The sequence below is a fragment of the Puma concolor genome, chromosome D3, assembly GCF_028749965.1.
Source record: "Puma concolor isolate L17-30 chromosome D3, mPumCon1.1.hap2, whole genome shotgun sequence".
Lineage (NCBI taxonomy): Eukaryota > Metazoa > Chordata > Mammalia > Carnivora > Felidae > Puma > Puma concolor.
The window spans coordinates 65,611,785-65,630,772 of NC_141678.1; the positions used below are offsets into that span (position 1 = coordinate 65,611,785).

The 18,988-nt window shown below is 41.7% G+C and overlaps 1 protein-coding gene across 3 annotated transcripts in view; it reads left to right on the forward strand.

Moving 5' to 3' along the window:
* SETBP1 (SET binding protein 1) overlaps window positions 1-18,988 on the forward strand; it is a 380,272-nt gene that overhangs the window by 198,698 nt on the left and 162,586 nt on the right. The gene's annotated exons all lie outside the window — the stretch shown is intronic.

An 18,988-nucleotide genomic window follows, 5' to 3' on the forward strand; every position in this document is an offset into this window, starting at 1 on the left:
ACATCCTCACTTTACAAACAAGCATAGAAAAGGTAAAGTCACAAAGCCCATATGTGGCAGAATTGGGATTTGAACCCAAGCAGTCTAGATCAGTAGTCCTAAACCACTTCTGCTATGCCACCTTGAATCAGAGCTTATCCATGCTGTTAAGGTAAGTCAAACCCAGACTGACCACTGATAATACAAGGATAAGCAGCCTCATCTTTACTTTTGGTACATTGTGTTGAGTTTTCTTATACTTCACCAGGTTCCAGGAAAAAAAAAAATTTACACATCTCAGAGTAGTAGAGGGAATCGCTACAGAGCATTGTGAACCCTTCCATCTAGGCAAAGAATTCTGTTGTTCTCATCCACATCCTTCACAAACTCCCAAGTGCAGAATTGTGGTGGCTGTTGCCCCTTTTACAGAGATGGAAACTGATTTGAGGCAGAAGGAGACAGTGTAGTTTCTCATCACAGACACACAGCAATGGGAAAACAGGTTGGCTTGTTTTGAGTTCACCACCTAATATCTGCTCTGCCATTCGCGGAAGAGTCCTTCCAAAGCAAGATGATACATAAGGAAGTCCCACAAGTGGTGCTGACTCCCTCCCTCCATTGCAAAACTGAAAGACACACTAGTGAGCACCTAGAGGAGGGGCTCTCAATCTTGACTGCAGGTGGGAGTAATGGGGGGGCGGGGATGGCGCTTGTAAGAACTACAGGAGCCAGGCCTCACCCCATCAATTAGTCTGGGTGGAGTCTAGATATTGGTGTTTTCAGAAGCCCACCAGGATCCAAATCAACTTCCTCATTTTCTAGACAAGGCTGCATCACAGAGGAAGTCTTGAAGAGTAGAGAAGGTAAAGGCCCCAAATTCCAATAGTGTTTCCCCTGTGTCAGAAAGGTGCCATGTGCTTCACTTGGCCCCTGGCACCTAATCTCCACATCAGGCCCCTTATCAGCCATCTCACTCTTCCCCTTTAACCAGGAAGAAACCGAGGCCCAGGCAGAGGAAGTAGAGCTAACCGTGGGTTCTGTAAAGCCTATACCTTTTCTCATCCTCTATTTCCATTCAATAGTTGAGATTTGACCAGTATTTTAAACTAGTTAGTTATAGTGTTGGGTTTATGGTCTCCTCTGCTACCTAGACATTCTTTCTGAACTCAAAAAAGATATCTAAACAGATCTGGCTCTACAACACTACCCCAGGAGAGAATGCATTTAGGTGACCAGCATACCACATCCCCTGGCATCAGCAGCGAGCCTGACACCACAAGTCCTCATTGCTCAGGTTCTTGTTTGATAAATGGATGCCTTTTTCTCAAGGCCTTTCTTCTGGCTTGCCTCCTGTCAGCTGCTGTGGACCTTTTCTCCTTGGTTCAGTACTATTCAGAGCATGGGCTACAGAACAGTGCTGGCCAGTGTGTGTTACTGGCACACCATGAGATACATCTAGAAACAGAATATTTAGAAACTTTTATAGCCACTTGATGGTTCCATGATATCCAAGCATGTGATCATTTGCCTACTAATTTATCTTCACAGTATTTTACCAAAGTAACCGTACAAAAATATGGGTCAGGGTAAAAACATCTGGTCATTAATCAATAAATGTTTGAGAAGCTCTGTTCTAATTATGCAGTTTCTAATTTTATCAAAAGTGTACGATCTAAGACTCTTTTTTTCTTTGCCTTTTTCTGTGAGCTCATGTGAATATATTTATATTATGAGTAATGTTTCCCCATCCTCCCCGCAAAATGGCTTTGCCTGTAAAGCTGTCTTTCTGTTTGTAGGATACTTACACAAAACATGGATCTTTTCCCATAATTCCTAAGACAACGCACTTAATTATTTATCTTACTAGCCATGGATATCTATGACAATAAGAGAGCATTTTTAACAGTTTTTGCTCACGTGCATATGCCTACACTGTACTCAGCTGACACTGTTAAAACTTTCTTACATGAAATCAGCAGCTTCATACTATAGGTATACCTTTTTTTGCACTGTCTTTGTTTCGTTAAAAAACAAACAAACAAACAAACAAACAAAAACCAGCATTGGCATTTGGTCCTGGACAGGGAAGTTCTCCAGGTGTTTCCAGAGTGTCTGGCATTTCAGTGGAATATTCTGAAGTCTTAATAAGTTCTCTTGGGATACTAAATCTCTTTAGTGAATATTTTGTTTCTCCCGAGATGCTCTGACCATCTGAAGGCCTCACACAGGTGGGCTGAACTTAAAACAAACCTAATATGCAGAAGTTCACACCAGGAAATTGATAGATGGCAGGTGGGTGTTGGGAAAGGAGGGGTTATTCATATGCAGCAAGTTTTCCCATTTTGTTAGAGGAATCAACATAAGTTATCCCTGCTAGTATATTAAAAAATGATTGAGCCTTTCAAAATCTGATTTAAGCTCAACTTTTCAGAATAGAAATATAAACCAAGTGAAGCCAACCAGTGGGGATTAACTTTGAAAATGACTCTCTTCTCTTTCAATTGTAGTCTTCTCATCTAAAAACAAAACAAAACAAAACAAAACAAAACAAAACAAAACAAAAAACTTTGCAACAAAGGTGTAGGATTGGATGATTTCTATCCTCCCTTGAGACTGAAGCCATTAATCACTCTGACTTTTTCCACTGTCTTCATGTTTCTGGTTTTCAATTTTTTTTTTTCTCTCCAGTCCTTTGGCTATGGGGCCTCAATGTGAGCTTCTTAAAAATTGCCCTGTAGCTCTAATCACTTAAGGCCGGGGGTTCATTGATGTTTGACGATGTATCTTAAATATCTGTGTTTATTAGTGGATTGAGTCACAGCATCAGATTTCCCTGAGTCTAGATTTTAAAATGATGCATCATTTTGTTCTTTATATTTTTAGGTCTAGAAATGACTCACATGCAGGAAATGCAAATTCACAGACCACCTTAGAACTTGAAAGAAGATGTCCTCTTCATATTTACTTTAGCAGGATATTTTCAAGCCGGGCTCATGAGAAAGAAGGCCCAGCCCTCCAACTCCTTTTTTAAATGCTTTCCAACCATACTGCGTGGCTCACATTTCAACCCTCTTGTCCTGTCACCCATCTACCCAACCCCTTTGCTACCACCTTGTTCGGAACAAAAGGGATCCACTGAGAGGCTTGGGGAGACTCCCCCTACCCTGCAGGAGAAGGGCCCCTCCTAGTGGAACAGCTTGCAGTCCTCAAGCGGCGCCTTCCAGCCATCTGCTGGCTTGTGTTTGGAGGCTGTATTAAGCCTGCAAACAACCTCCACCACAGTTTTCTGATATTTCCCTGATAATGACCATCTCCTTCCCCCACTTTAGCTCTGCACATGAGCTTCCTTCCGCATCTTCCACCTTCCTGGAAATATTTATCAGAACCTCTGGGAAAACCACCAATAGGTATCCCAGGCCAATGATGCATGTGACAGAAAAACCTGATATGATGTTGCTATAATCTTTATTATTATAAATAATAAAAAGGGTGCTTATTTAAAAACAGAACGTAAACCTCCCCTTCTGTATCCAATATCTAACACAGAGAACATTTCCTATCAGTTTATCATTTAATAGTTAAGAGCACCGGGGCGCCTGGGTGGCGCAGTCGGTTAAGCGTCCGACTTCAGCCAGGTCACGATCTCGCGGTCCGTGAGTTCGAGCCCCGCGTCAGGCTCTGGGCTGATGGCTCGGAGCCTGGAGCCTGTTCCCGATTCTGTGTCTCCCTCTCTCTCTGCCCCTCCCCCGTTCATGCTCTGTCTCTCTCTGTCCCAAAAATAAATAAAAACGTTGAAAAAAAAAATTAAAAAAAAAAAATAGTTAAGAGCACCAATGCTGGGCCCAAACTGATTAAGGTAGAATCACAGGTCTGCCGTCTACTAGCTGGGTGACCTCCACAAGTTATGTTACTTTCGTGTGGCCCAGATTCCTCACTAGTGAAAGAAGGGTACCTATCCAATAGCATTTTGGGGAGGACTGAATAGATAGACCCAAAGGACCATGTCTGGCATCTGGTAAGCACTTCGTCAGTGTGTGCTATAGTACTTATTACTCTCGTAAGTTGCATACTTGGAATGGAACCTGGACTTCTGAAGTCAGGTTCGAGCACAAATTGCAGCTGTAGGCTACAATTTGGGATTACCAAAGAATCAAAAAACATCAACAACAACAACAAAAACAAAAAATCTGGATCTCTCTTAATCTTTTCACTAATTTGTTCATGATTCTTGCCAATCCAAGTGAGCAATGGTAGGCACTCTGGCCCTGAATGAGTGACCCTCACAGGGGAGGGAGGAGGATAGAGATGGACAGGAATGGACAAGGGATGGCGAGGGACCATTGCTAGGAGATGAGAACACCCAGAAGTGCCTTCATTGATTGCTTCCTTCTCTTACCACCCATGACACTTTCTGAATTAACATTTTCTCTCTTCCCCCTGTTGAAGTAATAGCCAGCCAGAAATTATTAAAATGATCTTAAACAAATGTCTCAAGAGGTTTTTCAGCCACCAGAGTATTGCCTCATCTGAACCCACTCCCTTGGGTTTAGTGATCCTCAGCACAATTCTGGATGTCCACTTTGGCTCTCACCCTGTAGAAGAATCATAGACACAGTGACTTATTGCCTGGAAAAGGCAGTGAGGAACTGTACCAAAAGGCATTTGGATGGGGGCTGTTCAGAGAGACTGTGTTAGGGCTTGGGGATTTGGGAGGATTTTATGTGTAGCCTTTCATACCTATAAATTCCATTGTTTCTATATTAAAAGTGTGGCATGGGGTGATTCAAGCAGCATGTGGGTTCTGGATCTTGTGGGCCTTCAGACTGACACAGCACCTGCAGAAGAGAGCCACCCTGGCCACAGGACTCCTGTCTCCGGTAAGCAGTCTATCGCTGACAGGGCAAGTAGCTTGCTGATGGAAATGAGAGGTCTGTGCCCAGACGCCAGCCTTGTCTGTACTGTGAGAAAACACAGCTGGCTAAATTTGCCTTTCCTGCCCTTCTTCTGGATAGCAGCAGAAATGCCAAAGTGAGGACTGGGGTGGGGGATGAGTATTGTGTAAAGCAAAGAATCCACATGCTTCTAACAAAAAATTCCGCGCTCAGTAAGTATCTGTAGAACCCATTCTAGGTATGCATGTGTGCACCCCAGGGGTGTAAAGAGATCACTCAAACAAAAATTCATGCATCCAAATTTGTATATTCCTCTAATGCCATCTAACTTTGTGGTTATAGTGAAGATGTCTTCTATTATTTGATTTTTGGAGCTAACAGATTTCATGAGCCTTCTTTAGTACAACCAAATCGTTGGAGGTTTGCTCTTCTTTCACCATTGCTTTATGGTCTAACAGGAGTGTTCAGGCACCTCTGGAATTGGGACCAGAAGTACGCAGCTTTGAATTAAAGCGAAGTTTGATCCCGCTCCACCTCCAACCTCCTGCAATACTGGTGTCTTGTGACAAGAGACTAAGGCCAGGGGCCCATGAGAGAAGTGGGGACAGTGTAGAAAAAAGAAATGCCTGTAAAATCTCAGCCTGCAGGCGTCTGGAGAGACAGCGCGTTTCATTCTTGATAAACTCCAGCAGAAAAGAGCAATCAGCCAAACGAGAGCTGGACAAATTAAATGGCTGAGTATTATTTCAAAGGAGAGCTCGGGCAGCATCAGAAATTCCCCATCAGCTGTAATAACGCCAATTACTTTGCCAATTGCAGATTCCACCGTGATGTGTTTAGTGCAATCAGGCGTCGGACTCTTGCAGGAGCCTGATGGGTTTTGTTTACTGTGAATGTGCATTTGTAGCGAATCTTGTGCACCCAAAGGCTTCGAGCTCTGAATGTACTTACTCCTCTCGGTCAGATTCATACACAGCTGAGGGAGATTATCTCTGAGATGGAGGCAGGAGCAGGCTGGTCAGGCTGGACCCAGTGCCCCTCTCACCGGAAAATGCCTGGATTTAAATACAAAGAGCACAGCTGGGTGTGGTAATTCTTAGTGAGTGTGGCATGGCAATCTCCAGAAAACCTGTTTAGATTATGAAACCAGTAAATAAATAAATTTTTTCTGATTACAAGCGAGGCTTCTTGGCATGTTGGAATGTTGGACAGATCACCATTAAACAGTAATAACAAACGTGAAGCTCTGGGAGGAGAGAACTCGCCAAGAGTTCATTAAGCCTTAAATACTGACAAATGGGGGTGCGGGGGCTTTCATTGTCTCCCTTTGAGAATCATTTGGTTGGATGTCAAACATACAGATCATTTCAAATATGAGAAGAGATCGTCAGAGAGGAAGATATCCCTCCTCCCTGCAGCATTTTAGCAAGGGAAATAAAATTTGGAGAGTGTACAGGGACATTGATTTTCTATTTACATTTGGCTCCATAGAAATTAATGGGTGTGTGGCTCCAGCTACTTTGGGGAGTGAGCTGTGATTCTCCATTTACACTCCCAATTGAGGAAGGCGCTAATCATGGGCATTTACTGAGCGCTTTGGCCTGACTGGCAGCTGGAGTGGAAGCTGTATCTGTGGCTGCTGGGGGTGCAGACGAAGAGCTAAAGGCTGATTTGATTCCACTTGTGCTCAGCTGTCATCTGAGGCCAGAGCCTGGAGGAGAATGGGAAGCTATTCTCTTCCCTCTGCTTTGTGACAAGCAACCTTTGTGTCATCTTGGTGTTTTTTGTTTTGTTTTGTTTTTTTTTTAAACCTGCCTCTTCCTCCTTCCTAACTATGATAAAGGTTCCCTTGCCTGGGGAAGTAAGGATTCTCCTGAATTCAAAGACTGCTGCCATTGACTCCAAGAGAGTGATTCTGAGCTCACCAAACCCTCCCTCTCCCAGCTGCTGCTGAAGGCTCCCTGCCCACAATACCAGCATTGGGGCAGGTCCTATTTCAGATAGGAAGGCAGACATGGGATCAGGCGGGGACAGGGGATGGGTCCGTAGGATGTCAGGTTTGCATGGCATGGCTTATGCTATGGGCTTCGGCAGCCTTGCAGATAATTCATTCCAGGAGAAAGAGAGAGAGAGCGTGCGTGTGTGTATGCATGTACACACATGGACACATGTGTGTACACATGTTTGTTTCCCCTAAAAACAGTACTTGAACCAGTGCATTTGGTTTGACACCAGCCTTTCTGCAGGTGGCAGCTATTTAGATAACGTCCCTGGCTCTCAGATAAGAGACTGAGCTTGTCTCCTGCAACCCTCTGGGGATGGCAATGGCCCTTGGAAATTAGGAGATAACATACAAAGCATTAAATGGAGGTGAGGGCATCAAATCATACCATGCGTACGCAGCCTCAGCTACACTACAACCCAATGGCAAAGAAAGCTGCCATGTCCGGCCTCCTCATCAGCACAACTTGGAAAGTATTCAGGAATCAGTTTGTCTTTGGGGAGATTGTTTATTCACAAGGGAACTCAGAGGACAGCTCTGGCTTGGTGACACAGCCTCCCCCATGGGCAGGGTGCTCCAAGACGTACTTCATCAAAAGTTATCTCAGTGGGGGTGTGATTGTGTGTCTGCCCCCTTGAGCCTGAGCTAGTCTCAGAGTCACTAACATAGCTCGGCCAAGAAACTAAACTCTCCTCTTGCAGCAAATAATCATCTCCCATCTTCCTCTAGAATATCTTTGTTTTTTCAATGCCATAAACAATCCAGCGTGGTAAAGAACTTGGCTCTTGTGCCAGTCTTAGTGATTCTACTTTTGCTTAAACCTGAATCTGTCTAGATTAGCTCATCAGGATGTCTGTTGATGTTTGAACTCATCCTCACTAGGTACAGGACCATCTTACCAAAAGCTGTGGCCAGAGAGACTTTTTAAAAAGATATTTAATTCCTCACTCTTGTGAAATTAAGGGAGTTAGGTTCTAAACCCATATATAGGATATGAAACAATAAAAAAAAAGCTTGTATTTATGTATGTTGACATTCTATAGTCCTTCTTGAGTGCCAGAATCCTGTGAAACAGGCAAGGATAACGAACTCCACTTTACAGAAGAAAAAAGTAGAGGCTGAGGCAGGTGAAGAGATTTGCTGAAAGTCTTCAGTTGTTTAGTGGTAAAGGGACAGCAAGGATTTACCAAGACCTTCAGATTCTGAAACCCCTTTTCCCCTTTTGTTCTTTGCCCTCTTGTCCACAGACATAAGATGGCAGGGCAGCTGCTATTGTTTACCCGTAAGTACATTTCTATGCATTTCTGTTTTATATAAAGAAGATCTTTAGAATTTCTGCTAAACTAATTGTTTCCCAACAGAAAACCTAGAACCCAATGGGAGTTTGTTGAAAGAGGCATATTTCTGGTTTACTTAGGAAGAATTTCCCAGCAAGGGAAGGAACTTAACCCATTGTGCCCAGTTAATGCCTCATCTCCAGATGCTTTTGAGTGACATCTGAAAGGAAGGCAGTGTAGCAGGGGGGTTCTACATGTCCAGATCCAAGTTTGAGACCTGAGACTGAATCTCAGCTTCATCACCTCCTAGCTTTGTGATCTTAGCTGACCTCTCTGAGCCTCAGTTGTTTGTTTGTTTGTTTGTTTACGTGTACAATGGTGGGAGTAATGCTCACCTACCTGGCTTTAAGAATGTTTAAGTACACATGTAAGGGACCTAGCGCTTTGTCTGGGATAAAGTATTTTTTCAATACATGTGATTATGAGACCTCTCCAGCTTGGAATTTCCCCAAGTCATTGCATCCTATGTGTCTCTTTCCCTGCCACCCTTTCCAAGAAAACACGCACTGCAAGGTGAGGAACATCAGCGCTGGGAGGTCCTTCCAGTGGCAGCATCGAGAGCCTACGGGCCACAGGCCCCACTCCTAGATCCGGGCTCAGAACCTTTTTAAATTCACTTTAGACTCAGAAACCAGAAGGTCATTGGAAAATGGAACTGGAATCTCCAGAAATTCTGAGTAATTCAAAGTGTACCATTAAGAAAATAGTTTATATGTGTGCCAAAGGATGATACATGGAAAATGTGTTAGTGGAGATACTGTTGTTCAAATAAAACTTCTTCCAGTCCATTATGCTAGACCCTGCTGGCATCTTGAAGAAGTCTTTACAAAAATACATGATGTGGGTAATCTGAGTCTCTTAGTATGTTGTGAGTTCATTGCCTCTTAGTATGTTGTGTCTCAGTTTCTTTGTAGCCTCCAGATGACAACTGAGCACAGGTGGAATCAAATCAACCTTCACCTCTTCATCTGCACCCCCAGCAGCCACAGATAACAGCTTCCACTCCAGCTGTTAGTTAGGCCACATGTCTCAGTTTCCTTGCCAAATGAAAGAGTGTGATGCTTTAGAAGTCTTCCCTCCAGCTCTATTATTTTACCCTTTTCCATTCTATCCCATTGCATTCTATCCCTTCCCATCCCAGCCCAGCCTTTAAGAGGTCAGACTTCCAGAGACTATAAAGAGTATAAATGAACGTTTTTAAGAATAAGTATAGCTCTTCTATAGCTCACTGCTTGGGAGCACTGACTACTTATATTTTTATTTCCTCTGTCCAAGATGTTCCTTGACCCACGTGGATCAAAACCTTTCCTGTTTACTTTTTGATGCCTGCATATTTTTCCCAGTACTTTTTTAAATGAACTTTTATATTCATATGTAGAGGTGGTTTCAATTTAAAATTAGAATCTGTAGCCCTTGGGTCTGCATAGATGCCTTTTGTGGGAAGAGTCCTATCACTTTTCAGGTGTATTTGATTCCTCTTAAGCTTGAAACGTCCTTTCCAAATATGGAGAAAACCTCATCTTTGGGAGTTTCATTAGCTTGGCAACCTCTTCTCCTTTTGAAAATACTGGACTGTACATTTTACTACTGTTGTTAATTCAAAAGATGCCAGCTATTCTGTTTAATGCCACATATAAGTGACAGCTTTCTAAAACTCCCAAAGAGTTCCCATTAAGCACCTCCAAAGTGACCCTCTAATTCCTGGTGAAAGATTTTCCACACTGAACTTAGCAAAGACCCTTGGTTTGCAGTAGACTCTCAGGAACATTTGCTGAATGAATGAATGAATGAATGAATGAATGAATAAATAAATAAATAAATAAATAAATAAATAAATAAATAAATAAATTGGAGAATGAGTGAGTAGTGTCAAGATGTGGTATTTGGGAAGAATTTGGAGTTGGTATGAGATACAATTGGGTCTGAACTTTGTTCTTCCTTTTAGTAGGTGTATGATCTTGAGAAAATGACTTAACTTTGGTTTGCTCCTTTGTCAAGTGGGGACATGAACTCCCTTTGAGTGTTACTAGAAGGATTAGAAACAACCAATGTAAACTGCCTGATACAAGGGAGATGCCATTTAAAGAAGGCTTTTTAAACTCTCCTACCTCATGCAGTGCTTGGCACCCAGTGAGCCTTTAGGAAGTGTTTGATGACTGAAGAGAGCCTAGCACCATTCATCTGAGGCCATGAGTCATCGGCATACAGAAGTCACACCTCCTTCATCAACTGGGATGCTATTCTCAGTTGGGGAAGTCCCCAGTCTCCTGATTGGCACATCAGTCAAACCAACCATGTGTTTATAGCTCTCTGTCTATCCTGAGCATGAAAAAGATTACCTGGGGTTTCCCTTCTTGAAAAGACTAGAGACTCCTACTTTTAGGGCAGTAAAAGCAGCTCCCATAAGATGACAGAACAGAGGACTTTTCTCTGTTCTCACCTAGGGCTCAAGTATGGGAAAGCAAGGTGGAGTGTGCAAAGACTGAGGCCAAGGGCTGTGTCAGGTCTCCAGGATAAGAAGACAGTAGCAAGTACTGGCTAGGATCATTTATTCTAGGGTGAACACCCAGGGTGGGTAAAATTATTGGACTGCTAACTACAAGAGGAGTCATAGGCAAAAAATACAATGAGCCAGTAGCCAACCCTCTCCAGGATGTCCAGGACTTAACCAAGTTTGGGAAAAATAGGTGGACGTCAAAGGCCTAATCCAAGGTGGTCAAACATAGATCACATAGAGTGATGGCAGCAGGACATCCAATTGCAAATATCAAGAACATAGGCTCCAAGAAATATAAGGGCTCAGTAGGAAGAAGGTAGGTTTCTTGGGTGCAAGATAGGAAAGCCAAACTAGAATATATCTTTTTTTTTTTTTTATTTTTTTAAAAAATTTTTTTTCAACGTTTATTTATTTTGGGGACAGAGAGAGACAGAGCATGAATGGGGGAGGGGCAGAGAGAGAGGGAGGCACAGAATCGGAAACAGGCTCCAGGCTCCGAGCCATCAGCCCAGAGCCTGACGCGGGGCTCGAACTCACGGACCGCGAGATCGTGACCTGGCTGAAGTCGGACGCTTAACCGACTGCGCCACCCAGGCGCCCCAAACTAGAATATATCTTAACCAACAAGTAAAATCATTTTCTGGGCTTAATAAGGAACTTACACACTAAAGGGACATCTGGTCTCCATTCTAGATGACAGGCAGCCCTAGCCTCTTCGTTCATGGAGTAGTCCAGAGTACTGGTCATATTCTCTGCCAGGGAAAATGATCAGTTTCTACACCAAGCTCCCAGGGAGTTGAGTTGTATAGGTTGACGCTGCAGCCATGCACTTCAGTTGATGAGAAGTAGAGCTAATGAAACCCAAACCAAGGATTTCATCCCCTTGTGAGCGAGTTAGCTCTGCCTGCGTGAAGGTGTGTTCTTAGCAGCTCTTCAAATGTCACATATCGGCCACTTTTAGAACACACTCAGGGGTTTTGTTTGGTTCGGGCCAGTGCTTGGAGGGATATTTTTACTGGATCCCCCTGAAATAGTGTTTCGAAGCTGATACAGTTCTCTCTGTTCTTTAGCTAAAGATTTATCTTCCCTAAAGCTTTATGAATTGAATTCATACCAAAAGGAATAGGCTTCCCATTGGTGCAAAATAAAAAGTTATAGAGCAGATAAAGGAGCTTTGTGCTTTTATTAAAACGGTGACAATCAGCCTGTTCATTTCCTCAGACTTAACTTGTCTACTCAAGGCCTAATGCCCCTCTATTATGTTTATCCCTCATGTTGACTTATACGAGCAGTGACTGTCATTGACATGGCCACTGAAGATTAATAACATCAATGCCACTGACAGCTTGCCCAGGGGTTTGTAGCATAGAAACTGATTGATAGTAAATTGGAGGTCCAAGAAACAGATACAAAGAAAGAGGGTTTGGAAATAGTTGACAACCAATCCTTCCTGGGAGTCAAATCAGCTGACTGCTTTAGTTTTGAAACTTTCTCCTTGGGGACTAGGGAGATGGCTTGATCCATGTCCCAAGTGATGCCCACCCATTCTCTCCCAATGTGTAAGGAGTCCCAAATAACACCCGTGGCCACTTGTCAACCAGTGGAAGCTTTTCTCTCTAGTACTTTTTTATTCTAGAAGTAGAACAGCCAGCTGATTTCATTTGCCTGTAGGCCTTAATTGACTTGAAAGTTGAATATCTTCCCTAACAAACTTCTGATTTTTTTCCTATTATTGTAAAGCTGCATCTTTCCCACCTTTTTTCCCTTTAGCATTTCAAAACAGAGATAAACAATTCTGCTGATGCTTTTAGGATTTCTCTGATTCTTTCATTAATCTCCAGGGACAACAATAGGTCTCTAAAGGCTTTAAAAATGTTCCATTTTCTTGCCAAACTAGGAGGAAAAGAATCAAAAGAGGAAGTTAACTTTGTACAGAGATGTTCGTTCTTCCTCTAAAAGTTTAAGAGCTGTCATTAAAAGCCTAATTTATCACCCCTACTCATGCTTGCCCTGAAAACCAGTAAACAACCAAAAAATGACTTGATCAGTTAACTTAGACTGTTTTGGTTCTCTGCAGAGCTCAGTTTGGCCCCAGTCATGTGGTGAGTGTACCTAAGAAACGCTGTCTATAGATGCTCAAGTCATTGTCTGTCCCAGAGACCATCAGGCATCACTAAGGGGTGGCAAGAGTGACCCCAAGATACGAAAGCACTGACTCTTCACTTGAAGGAGATGAAACTGAGGTCCTCATTTGTTACATTCTGCTGTGAAGATCTTAGCAGATTGCTACTTTAAACTGTTGAAGTGGGGCCTTGTGGTATACAATTAATCCGGGACACATGACAGATTTCATATATAAATGAAATCTGTGTGTGTGTGTGTGTGTGTGTGTGTGTGTGTGTGTGTGTCTAGGTACACATAGAAGGGACAGATAGGTGTCAATAATTCATTGCTGTCTATGTAGAGAAGCCTTATTCCACAATTTTGACAAATAACTGGTCATTAGAAACTCTTCTAAAATTCCAATTTCTTTGAAAATCTTCTCCCTCTTTATTGGGTAGTATAATTTCCCCCAGCATTTAATAGAGGATTTGTTGTTTTATGTGTTCTTATTCCAGTAGTTTTTTATGTGGAAAGCAGGAGGAGAACACTTTTGTAAAACATAGAATGGTTATTACTTCTATATGTTACCAGATTCTTCTTCTTTCTGGATTTTGCTCCATCTAAGAGATTATTCTGTTACTCTCTGCCCAGTGAGGAAATTTTAGCAAGATGGGGAAACTACTTCCACAGGAATCTTAGAGCACTCTGAGATGTTTGTGTAGATCCTGTTAAAAATGATACATTAACAAGTTGTTACTAGGACACATTTGCCCATTTTTCTCTGTTCTTTAGTTTAGGGAATTCCCCAAAGTAACCTAAACCTGAAGCTAGGAAAAGAAAAGTGAAGGGGTGACCTTTAGACTGTAACTTATCCATCCTATCTTACATTTGATAGTTCTTTGTTGCTTAAAAAAACACTTTCCGGGGTGCCTGGGTGGCTCAGTCGGTTAAGTGTCCGACTTCAGCTCAGGTCATGAACTCGTGGTTCATGGGTTCGAGCCCCGCATCGGGCTCTGTGCTGACAGCTCAGAGCCTAGAGCCTGCTTCAGATTCTGTGTCTCCCTCTCCCTCTGGCCCTTCCCCTCTGGAGCTCTGTCTCTCTCTCTCTCTCTAAAATAAATAAACATTAAAAAACTTAAAAAAGCCACTTTCCTAATGATTGTTGCATTTAGTTTTCACATCAAACCCACAGCCTAGTTAGGGTAATTATTTATCCAAATTTTAACACTGAGGAACTGAAAATCAAGAGATTAAAAGATTCTCCTGAGCTTCCAGTATTGGTTAGCAACCCTACTAGCTTGGAATTTACATGGGTCTTCTGATTCCAAGGCTAGAGTTCTTGGCAAACACAAAATGCCAACATGTTGAAAAGAAGGAGAAGCACATCAATGCAAATGAAATAAAACAAAAGCACTGTATGTACTCATTCATTTGGTCATCTGTGTTTGATCTACACTTTATCACACATATTCAGTCAGCAAATTCTATTAAGTGCCTGCTGTTTGTGAGGCATTCAAGGAAACTGGTTCGAGAAATAGACCTTCAGTTGAATGGAGTCCTGATTTATTTGTTTTCTTTCCGTAGACTTAGTTGCAGGTAGAAATACTCATTTATATATCCTATTCTCTTTACAGACATGGACACAATCCTACACTATAGGCAATGCCCTTGGGTCTGCCAGGTCAGAGCAAAGGTGTGCAGAAGCAAAGCAGGATGAGTTGGATCTTGAAGATAGAGCAGGATTTTAACGGAAAGGGAGAGTGAGATGAGGAGGAGAGATTTATAACAAATACGTGTTGTATCTTCTCTGGTCTGGACACTATGGTGGACTTTTAATATTCTAATGTGATGCCTGGCCTCCCAGAGCAGAACAGACATTAATACTGGGGTCAGAGACAGACATGAAACACGCAAGTATAAATGTAGTGTTCATTGCACTACTTCTTGCCAAGCACTTCCTGATCCTTTTCCTCATAATCCTTTCTTCCCACCTGTCTTCCTCCTCCTATCCAGATACCTGTGAGCATAAGGCAGGAGTGGGATAGGGTATCATTATAACATAACCCAATCTCGGCTTGAGAGGAAGTCATATAGTGGGGTTTTGTTCCAACTGCAGTTTCCTGACTTGTCCTGAGTGGGTCTATTCTACCTAAGTGAGCCAAGGTTCCTATAACTGTGCAGTTAACACAAGCTATGAATGTCCTATTCCTGAGACCAAATTATATGTCTGAAGCCTCTGTGATCCCAATTGACTGTAAGTATTTATCAGATTTCATGGGCTACTGCTTAGGCTTCTGTTTTGTTTTGTTTTTCTTCCCCCTGTTTACCTGACCGATTAAGAGTCCTACTTCAGAAATGCCAAAAGATCTTGGTTCTGTATAATGGAGGCATTTTTTTCTTCTTTAGGTCACATGTCTTTTCACAGCAATTTTTGTCTTAGACATCATGAGATGGGAACTGTAAAAGACATTATTTTTGAACATTTGAACATTGCTTTTCATTTTCTCAAAGGAGTTTGCACATGATCGACAAAGACATATTAATCAAACCCACCTACGAGATGAGAAACCCAGACTCAAAGCTGAGGGGAGGGGGAAACCCTGGGTACTCCAGTGCGAGAAAAAAAAACAGCAGAAATTAAGCTCAAATGTCTCATAAAATGAGTCCTGAATAATCCTTTTACATTCAAACATTTTGACAGTTTTTAGGCATGAGAGGGAGTGAGCAGTTTACATGGAGCCCAAATTATCTCCAAATTGTTTGTTTACTATTAAATAGCTAAAACAAAATGAAGCGAAACAAAACTCCCCTGTCTCTTCGCTGTAGACAAGAAGAAGTTCTACTGCACAAAGACCAAGCTGTTTTGTCAGTGAAGAGTTATATGGCTGCCCAAGTTTTGATTTTGTGGGGAGCTTTAGGAATGGCCATCTATAGGAATTAAGGATGGGAAGCAAAATGTCTTCTGGACACCTACACAGACTTTCTGGGTTGTGTAGACAGGTGCAGGCAGCATTGAAATAATGTCACTTTGCATATGTGTGTAGCTTTGGTTCTTTTAAAGCCCATTTATCTGTGGCATCATAATAGAATTTTAGCTCTAAAGAGGCTCTATCTGATTTGATCTTTCTACTAATTCAGGAATTCAACTAGACACACCTACTAGGTCATCTCATCTCTGCTTGACTGTTTCCAGTGATGAAGAACTTCCTGTTGGGCCAGGCAACTTGTTTTGTGGCTAGACAGCTTTTATTGTTTGGAAATTAGTCTCTATATAGAGTTCAAGTCTATTTCATTGGAACTTCTATCTACTGTTCTATCGTAACTCCTACACACTAATTTGTCTTCTTCAGCCACACAATAATTTTTCAGCCATTTGAAAGCAGTTATCAAGGTTCCCCTAAATCTTCCCATCTTCAAGCTAAATACCTCTTGTTTTTTTCAGGCAAGCCTTAAATGATACAGTCTCCATCTCCTCCTCAGTCCAGTTCACCTTTCCCTAGAATAGACTCTTCTGGTGTCTCTGTGACTCTAAAACAAGGTCCTCAGAATTTGGCACATTATTTTAAATGGACTCTGGCCAATGTTATGTGATTGTTAGCAGTATCCACTGAAATTTTCTACTTAAAACTTCTGCCATCTAGGATTATCATGACTATTTCAGGAACCATTGCTAACTCAGAAAGAGCTTGTGGTCAAATGACATCACCAGTCTTGTTCCCAGAACAACTTGGAGTCATTTCTCCCCATTCAATTCCTTCCATCTTCTTAAAAACAAATAAAAAAACACCTCACTGAACAATTTGGTAGTTAGAACAGATGCTATCACTTTGATTTTAGAAGGATTAGATAGCCTTACTGACTGCTTACTAAACCTAGGCATTGGTACTATTCTAAGAACTTTTCCTATATTAACTCACCAAATCCTCAAAATAACCCCTGAGAGTAGGTACTGTGAAGGCTCTATTTGAAAGATGTGGAGACTAAAGCATGGAGAGGTTCAGTAATTTGCCCGAGTTCATACAACCTCTGACTAGGGGAGGTGAGATTCAAACAGACTGGCCTAGAGCCTTCATCCTGCTCTCTCATTGGTGCACAGTTGGTGGTCAACGGAAATAGACCCTCAGTCTCCTGGCTACTAGAGCTATGTTCTTTCCTCACCCCAAAGTCGCCTTCCTGTAGTGGCAAAAGTCTCTCACTTTTGTTCCTTATACTAGATTTTTTTTTTCCAAATGGAGACTCGTGATCCATTAGCAGATTTTGAATTCAACTTAGTGGGTTACTAGTTGTGAAAGGAGGGAAGAGAGGAAGGAAGGAAGGAAGGAAAAGAAAGGAAAGAAAGAGAAAGGGAGAAAGAGAGAAAGAGAAGGAGAGGGGGATGGAGAGAGGTGGGGGACGGGAGATATCAAAATGCATCATACTAAGGAAATTTTGTTTCATAAAAATTTTATTGTACATGAAACACACACAAATATACACTGCTATGTGTATATAGAGTCACAATAAAAAATGTAGTTTTTATTGTTTCCTATGGTCAAAGCAGTTAGGGAGGTACCGCCTATGTATTATATATGCCAGACTGCCCATTTCTTTATTCCAAGGTCAAGCAGACAATAGGGCACACCTAAGTTTTAGATCTGCAGCCAGTGAGAACATTAAGTTGCAACTAAGCTGAAAGTTTAAGCAAAGAACCTTGGAGAGCAAAGAGGTGATTGGGGACTGAAATTAAAAATAAAAAGTTGTTCTAATGACAATTGAGTTTCCATTCAGTAGCCACATACATTCCTAACTCATCACCTCAAGTAAGTCACTTCTCTCCACAAGCTGTTTGCCAGAACCAGCCAGAGAATTCAGGAAATGCTATTCTTTTCCTTTGTGAAGCTTGGCAAAATGACATTAATTTATCCAGCCATGCAGGAAGCAATTGTAAATATAAATGTATTTTACATATTCCTCCCAGAGGAGACTTGCAGTTTCCCTCCCTAGCAAGCAGAGGATGCCTAGACTCCTCATATCCCTGGTGACTTTACTTGGATCGCTTTTTCTTTTTTTTTTCTTTTTTACCTCTCTGTATAGCACTGTCCTTAATTGAGGTAGTAATACTGAGCTTGTTGTATTGTCATGAAGTTTCATTTGTATGCGTAAAAGACCCCCTTGATGCTCAGTTACGAATCATAAGGAGGAAAAGAAAATTATTATGTTGATTAATTATAGGCACATAGAATTTCTGTCAGCTATGTCCACAGTGATATGTAGATTGTAGACTTAAATGTATTAACTCTCCATGGTTGTTTCCAGAGTCATCTTAGGCATTTGAAAAAACACATTGTCCCATTTCATTCAATTAAATAATGTGTAGGAATGAAGCAAGTGCAGTATTCAAATCTCCATGAATCAACAAAGGGCCATCAAGAGAATCTAAATGGATTTCAGCTACTGAGAACAGATCATTTAGACCCAATTCACCATTGAAAACATAAGTGAATAATTATGATTTCACAACAAACACTGTAGATAGAAGTCTTTAACGGAGTCATGGAGAATTTTGAAAAATTAAGACCTGAAGAAAGTATCATGAATTTTGAATCTATACTCCCTCTCTGAGTTTGGTCCTCAAATATAATTAGGTATTATTCAAGTGGTGTTCAGTCTTCTCTGATTATGGTTAGGGTACAAAATGGCAATAACCTTTGACAGAAGTGAAATGGCTGCCCAAGGTGTCACAGCAAGTTGTTGGAGAAGGTATTTGGACTCACACATGAGTGCTCTTTCCACAACCCCATGCTGCCTCCAAGTGGGAAGGTGGCAGTGGTGTTAGGATGTAATCACTCCATTAATCGCCATTTTTTATTCCAACTGGACAAGTGGCTAAGAATTTTAGGATGACTTCTAAACTTAACAACGTAGTGTTTACCATATCATTTGAGGACCAAATGACTTCTCTCCAGGGAAACTAAAATATTTAGTTTTATTTATTTCAGCCAATGAGAAAAAAAAAAACATTCGAGATGCATTATAAGCTATTTATTAATATCAAGTGGCAAATTCAAAGACCTTTTTAAAGAGATTTGGTGTGGTACTTAATATTGTGGATACCACATTCCTGGAACATTTGATCCTCTTACCATGGCTTATTGTACTTCACTGACCACTCCTGGCAGGTGGGATGAACAGGGTGGTG